Raw genomic sequence first — 7,839 nt, 5'->3', positions numbered from 1 at the left:
ACCCCAGGACATACATGTCTGGTATCATCTTCCTTCCTTGACTTAGATGTGATGGCTGGAGCAGGGGCAGTTATCTATGAACCATGAGGAAAAATAGATGACAGTGGCCATCCTGTCTTCAAAGCGATTGAACTATTAGCAACATCTGTCCACTCTGGACTTACTATGTATACCCTTACTCATGTAAACCACTGTAGTCATTTTCTGTTGCTTGCAGCTGAATGTCATTCTGACCTGAGACACCTACCCAAGAGCCTAGCCTCAGATTTCGTTGCTTTCCTCAATTCCGGTGACTCTTACCTCTGCTCCATTTCAGCACCACCTTACATTTTGATCCTAGACCTGTTGTCACCTGGTGCCTGAAATACCTGATAAAACTGCTAATTTTCTGACCCAAACTCAGATCTTTCCTTGTTCCTGGGTTGACTGTAGAAGAAAGCTACTCATTTAGAATTGGCGAGTTATTCTGGACTCTCTTTGGAAAGGGTCAGGATCCACAGGTAAGCTCTCATTACTATTTCTTCCCAGTGTTCATCCTGGGCTGACCACTGCTACTGCTCACATCACCCTGCTTTCCTTGTGTTTCACACAGACCTGCCTACCTTCCCTGGTCTCCAGGAGGAGGCATCCCCCCTCAGGTTCAAGTCAGCCCCTCCCAAGTACACTGGATTGTGTTCCCTCTGATGCCTCCAGGACTTACTCCACCTACTCCTAGCTCCCTCTGATGTCTTCAACCTCTCTCCCCTTCCCCCAGAAACATACTCAAGCTTCCCCCTCCTCCAAAGCACCTTCCTTGGTTCTCTTCCCTTTCCTTTGCCCTGAGCTTGATAAAGGAGCCATCTTCACTAGGAAATTCTATCCCTCCCCACTGCAATGCTCCCCACCCCACAGCATTCTCTCCCTACAGCTCCACTATAACTACTTTAGTCTCCAGTGACTTCCAGATTATCAAGCCAACTGGATACATTTCAGTCCTTATCTTTCTGGACTGCTTTATTGATCTGATACTCTCATTCTTGAGACTTCCCTCTTCTTGGTTCCCAAGACAGCCTTCACCTGGTGTTCCTTCTATTCATCAACGATTCTTCAGAGACTCCTTCATGGAGGCTGGGATCTTAAGATGCTCTTCTCTCTCATACTGCCTCACTTCTCATCCACCTTAGAATTTCTATCGCTTCTATGCTGCCAATGCTCTGATAGAGATCTTCAGCCCTGATATGGCATCTAAGGTTTAAAATGCTTTCTTTTACCCATGGAATGCATCTTTCGCTGCTCCATGAACATTGCCACAAGGCTGACCAACCACCAAGTCCAAGTTCCTCAGTATGCCATATGTGCCCTTGGGTCTTGGCTCCTGATCTTTCTTCAATCTTACTCACTGTCTAGTCATCCCCAACTCGCAGGATGTCCCAGGGCATGCCACGATGCCTCATACCTCTACCTGTGATATGTACAGCTTGGAACTCCCTTCCGCTCTTTGCTTCTCAGCCTCATCTTACTCATCCTTGGTGCTCACCTTAAGCATCATCATTCTTTGCCAGGAAGCTTCACCTCTCTGGTTTCCTCAGGCAGAGCCACAAGCCCCTCTCCCAGGCATGCCTCCAACACCACATGTATCTCAGCATTCTCTCAAACGGCCAGACCCAGCCAGCCTGTCTGTCTGTCTCTCCTGCTCTCTATCTCTTTTTCTTGCGCTCGCTCTCTCTCTCTCTCTCTCTCTCTCTCTTCCCCCCCCCCCACCTTTCCATATCTCTGTCTCTGTCTCTCATAGCTTCCATCCCTCTGCACTTTGCACACTTGCTCTACCCTCTCTTGGCAGCCGGGGAGCTTTGCCTTGCGTGTGGTACTGACTCCAGCTCTATGTCCTCCCCCAGCTGCTCATGAGGCAGCTTCCAAGCAGCAGCAACACCTTTGGGACTCTGGGACTCACTTCCACATCCCAGAAGAAAGGGATTGGGCCACCTTGGATGAGGGATTATCTGTGGGAAAATTTGGGTTAGGAGCAGGAGAGGAATTTCTTAGAACACAGAGTGCCTATCTGAGCTGTGGCCTGGAAGGAAATGATTCTAATTTCTAGTATAACTGATTTTTTAAAAAAAAATCATGAAAAGAAACTTCTAGAAAACAGCGCTAAAGCTGACCCCTTTCCCCTGGACCAGAGCCAGCCTCTTTAAGTGGATTATGGTTCTTATGAGGCTATCTGGGCAGGGTTGTCTTCTAGTACATCTGGCTGTTGATGCTGCATTGGGATTCAGACCTTCATCAATAATTTGTTCATTAGTTCTTTGCCCAAAGTCCCCTTTAAGGGCTGGCAGAAACAATATTGGCTCGATCCCCAAATTGTTTTCAAGAAGGGCTATGCAGGTTGCTTGGGTGATCCTGGAATCCCGTGGAAGCCCTGCCTTGACTTTCTTGGGCCCTCACTCCTTGGAGACTGGTTGGATGATCTGGAGCGGGGAGGCATGGGTTCAGACACCCAAAGGATCTCTGGGGTCTTAAAGGGCAAGTGGCTGTGCATGTGGCAGGCCTGGTGGAGAGGACCACTCAGTAGGTACCCTGCTAGACCTGAGGTCCAAAGAGAAACACAACCAAATGCCTGTCTTTCAGGAGCATGCAGTGAAAGAGACACACCCATAAATGACCTTCCCCTGTCTCCTTACATTTGCTGCTTTGTTTAATCCTCATAGAACTTCGAGTCTGACATGCCATGTAGTTTATTTTATTTATTTTCTGTCCCCCTTCCACATGCTCTAGAAAGCAGATTCCATAACGGCAGGGATTCTTTTGTTTCTTTTGTTCATTGCTGCATCCCTGGGACCTAGAACAGATGCATAGTAGAGACATAAATATTTGTGGAAGGAATGGATGAAATATAGAAGTCAAATCTGTGCAGGGTGCCAGAGAAGTCCATACTAGAAATTCGGGGATGGCTTTCTGCAGCGAGCGTGCCTAACCTGAATCTCTAAGCATCAACCAGGTGAACCCAGGTAGGAAGAGGAAAGAAGGCACTACAAGCAAAGACTCAAAAGGAAGGGACCCGCCTGTAATATGCTTGGACTGGCTGCCCTCAGTGCAGAAAGGCTGCTGGGTGTAGCTGTGGGCAGGGCCCAGGCAGCTGGGTACTGATCAGACGAAGTAGAGCTGAAGTTCCAGGTGCCCTAGTGTTGGGATTCAGTGTAGGACTAAGAGGGGGACCATGGTGTCTGATGGCCTCTCCCAGGAACCAAACAGCCAAGCCCCTCTGCTGTCAATCACACTGGACCACAGAGCTGGGGACACTTTGGGACATGTGAGAAGCTTAGGATCTTGGTCAGCAGAGGGACAGAGGGGCCAGGACCTGGTAAAGAGCTCCAGAGATGGCACAGGATTCCAAGTGTCAGTGAATGGGTGGAGACTTCAATCCAATTCCTGGCTTTGGCTGCATTGCTACTGGGAAAGGGCCCTGCACAGAAGAAGGTTTCCTTGTTCTCACTGGGGATGGTGCCACTGCTCTGCTTTCAGCCCAGGCAGCAGAGCCCCACCCTCGGTCTCCCAAGGTCTAAATGCCTTGCTAAGCCGTGGTCTCTAAAAGCCACTCTGGGAGCTCCTGGGCCAGTCCGCAGGCTGAGCCCCACATCCTAAGCTCTCCTGTTGAACCTGGACCCTGAGTCCTGCCACTACCTGTTCTCATGGGTAAGTTTCCCCTTGAGGCCCTTCCTGCCACCAGTCCTCATTTGGGGCAGTTTCATTTCATCAGAGATGCTCTTATGGTGAAGTTCAAATGCTCAGGGCCAGGGTGTGGGTTGCTTTTGTTTTGGAAGGCTTCTTGACCTCTATACAAATGTGCCCACTTGTTCCAGGACAGCTCAGTAGAGCCAGGGGACAGAGTGGTGACCTTGAACACCATGGCCCCTGCATCCCTGGAAACCAATGCACCCCTGGCTAGCCCCACCCAGCAACTACTGGGGCAGAAGGCCCCTCTGAGGTAGGCGTGGAGCCTGCACTTGGCTCCACCCTTAGGGCTTTGCTTATACCCCTCCCCCCTTTTTTTTTCTAAGAAGCTCCCAATCTAGACTGACAGCTCCTTCAAGGTCTAGCTAGCCCATGATTCCAGGAACCAAAGAGTGGCTCAGGCAGAGCTCAGATGTGGAGTGGGCCTCCCCTAACCAAGATACTCTCTCAGATTGGTGCGGATGTGACTGCATCCCAGGCAGGTACAGATAGCCTCCCCCACAGGCCTGGGTATGGACGAGGGGTGAGGTAGGGTGTGGAGAGGAGGAGAAGGGGTCCCTCTACTCTCTGCCTGCTCTTGTTTGTGCCCTATCCACCTTCCGCTAATTGGGATGACTCTGGACTGTTTTGACTCCTTCCTCTCTCTGCCTCTGCTCACTATTTCCTGGGCTGGAGGGGCCAGCTCTCCCCTGGCTTCCAAAAGAATGGGGAGAGCCCAGCCGGTGTGGCTCAGTGGTTGAGCATCGACCTATGAACCAGGAGGTCAGGGTTCAATTCCTGGTCAGGGCACATGTCAGGGTTGCAAGCTGTATCCCAAGGGTGGGGCATGCAGGAAGCAGCCGATCAATGATTCTCTCTCATCATTGATGTTTCTATCTCTCCCTCTCCCTTCCTCTCTGAAATAAATATATTAAAAAAAAAAAAAAAAAGAAAGAAAAGGACGGGGAGAAAACATTTTGTTAAAAGTTAACTTGGGAGGGAGAGAAAGAGTAATTTAGAATATCGTTTTATAAAGCAATAGTCTGACTTTCAAGCCTTATTTTTTTTTTCCTTTAGCTTTCCTTTTTCTTCTTAATTTAACTTCTGTAACAAATCCTAAAATTTCCCAGGGGCAGATCAATGGAGCACAGACTAAGGTGGAGATTCAAGGTCTCATTAATATTGTTCAAATCCATTGCACACTTTCCTACTCATTCATTTCTCATGTTCAAAGTTCTCGCTCTAAAAAAAGAAGTTATGTTTGTCTGTTTGAGGAAGAACTGAGCTCTCCTCTTTATTTCCTTCATCATATTTCTGGATAATGAATGAGTCAGATAATGAAGGAATCTGTTGGGGGCAGCCCTTTGTTTGCTCATCTCCAGTTCCATCCTCCCGGTTCCATTTCTGGCCACCCTTGTATCCCACACAGCTGTCCTACATAATACAGAAGAATGTGGGGTGTCTACCTCCGGTTGTCTGCTGTGGAAAATCCGTTCCCTGGGAGATGATGTCAGGACCTCAGACACAGCCTGAACAGCGGAGAGCAGACTCCCTGCAGTTGTCAAGGGGACACAAATGGGTGGGTCCGGATACTCCCCTGCACTCTGCCTTCTGGACATTTGCATGGGGCGGGGGGGAGGGGCGGGAAGAGGATGATAAAGGAGAAATAAGCCACATTTCTGCATACCTGCTATGCTCACTGAGTATTTATGGAGCACCTGTTGTGTGACATCCAGAGAGAAGGCTAGGAGAGACAATTGGGTCCCTTGCTCTGTGGGATGCCCTGCGTAGGGGGAGGCAAAGCTTGCACCTGGAGTAGAACCATAGCAATGCTGACACAGCAGTTCCATCCACCACCCTCTCCAGGGTGGTGGGAACCCATGCAGCCCCCTTGCTGTCTTGGGCATCTAGTGCTAAAAAATCTGGGACTTGGTTCCCGAGTGACGGGTTCAGATCCTGCCTCTGTTTTACTTACTAGTTGTGCCACTTTTGTGCATCTCTCTGAGCCTCAATGTCCTTATCTATAAAGTGGGGGTTATGCTAGTACGCACATCGCAGGGTTTTGTGAAGATTAGGTGAGATTGTGTTTGGAGGGGCTTAGCTCAGTACCTGGCACTCTAGGAGTCAGAGATTCTGTGGTGATTCTGATCTTTACCTGCCCCGATTCTGAAACAGACTTTGGCTGTGAGCTCTGAGCTGTAAGGTAAAGATGGGGTGGGTTTGGGGCTCTGGTTAAAGAATAAGATTAACCCACAGGGAGAAAATAGAGGACAAATTAAGAGCCAAATTGGGATACTTCCACAAATACATTAGGGATTTATATAAGAAGAAAAGCTGGGAGGACTTGGATGGCTAAGGAGGTCTGGTCTCAGAGCAGCTGGAGCTGGTGACCAATGAACCAGAGGGACCTCCTTTGATTAAGTAAAGGCCATTCTTTCGAGGCCAAGTTAGGACCGATTCATGCTGAGCCCCGTTGCAGGCTCAGAAGGTGGGCTCTGAACACTTTCCACTGCCCCAAGGCAGTTTGCACTTGGATTTATGAAGCACCTACTATGTGCTAAACATACATTTACAGGACAGCTCCAGCTTCACAAGACATCATTTTGGGAAGTATAAATATATAACTTGGAGACTTGCTGTTAAATATATACCTGGAGGCTTCCTGGGGCGGTGTTCAGCGGAGCTGAAAAGCTCTCTTGTTTTCCTGTGATGAGAACCCAATTTAGAAGTTTCTCAGAACAAATCTAGACTTAGTTTGGTATGGCTGTCCTCTGTAACCCCTGACCCTCCCTTATTTTTCTAGTCTTGCACAGCTTCAGCTTCTTTATTTAGAAAAAGTATTAGGTAAAACTTTTTTTTTTTTTAATTCAAATACCCATGAAAGCCAGTTTTGTGGTTATGTGGGGGAATAGATAATTCTAGGAGATAGAGCTGGAGCCTTTAGGGCTGACATGTCATGATGTCTGGACTCACTATCAAATGTTTCAAATACAGAGAGATAGAGAATAAGGCAGAATGCTAACAATTTGTGGAACCTAGACGGAGGGTTCAGGACTGTTGTCCTATTCTTTTCATTTTCCTCTATGTTTGGAAATTGTCAAGTGAGAAGGTGAGGAAAACTCATTGAGCCACAAGAGAAAAAATGAGGTAAGAACAGCCCTCCCTCACTCATTGAAATTGGGACTCAAACATTTTTTGTTATTATATGTTTATTTCTAGTCTGCAGAGGCAAGATTTTTTAAAGGAAAGAAATGGGGAAAAATAGATACAGAGGCAAAGAAGCATGGAACAGACTGTCAAACTACAGCGGGAAGGCAGGGGAGGTTGGGTGGGGGGGCTGTAAGAGATCAACCGCATGCATATAAGCATAACCAATGGATACAAGACACTGGGGGTTGGGGGCAGGTAAAGGCATGTACTGGGGGTTAGGGGAGGCCAGGGGGAGGTCAATGGGGAAAAAAAAAGGTGACATATGTACTACTATTTGTAATACTTCAAGCAATAAAAAAAAAAAAAAAAAAAAAAAAAAAAAAAAGAACAGCCCTCCCTCCTGGCTGGTGGGTTTCGGCTCTAGCCTAGGGCACTGGGCACTTCCCTTTTCATGGTGGGATCCGGAGAGTTTTCCTGGCCACACTTCAGAGTTCTTCAAAACTGGGCATTCTGCTGCTCACCACAGGCCTCCTCTTTCTGCTCTCGGCCCGGGGGCCACTTCCCTGCCTCTGACTGGCTTTGTCCTCAGCCTGCTGGACTTTCTGAGGACCCTGCCCTGACTGTTGTGGCCACAGAGAAGCAGCCCCCAGAGGAGGCTGAGCCGGGATGGAGAAAGAGCCTCTTACCTTTAGTTTCTAGATGTGGGTTCTTATAGGGACATGTTGCATAAACTTGAGAATTCCTGAGCCAGCACCTGTTAGTCCCAAGTCTTGGGCAGAGAGCTGGGGAACAGGGCAGAAGACGGGGTCCCTCTCCTTGGTCATTGTTGTTGGTGTCTGGGTAGGGGGTAGGGAGTAAAGAGGTGGGGAGGTTGAGGAGGCAGGTCTTGTGGAGGAAATATGGTTGCACTGGACTAACTGAGAGATTTATGCCTTGTTGATGGAGTTTCAAGGGTGACTTAAACGTCACTCTTTCGACCTTATGTGCTAACTTTAGACC

This window comes from Plecotus auritus (assembly GCF_963455305.1).
Source record: "Plecotus auritus genome assembly, chromosome: 5".
NCBI classification, from domain to species: Eukaryota; Metazoa; Chordata; class Mammalia; order Chiroptera; family Vespertilionidae; genus Plecotus; species Plecotus auritus.
The sequence above is the reverse complement of the archived record's forward strand: the minus strand, read 5'-3'. Positions refer to the sequence as shown.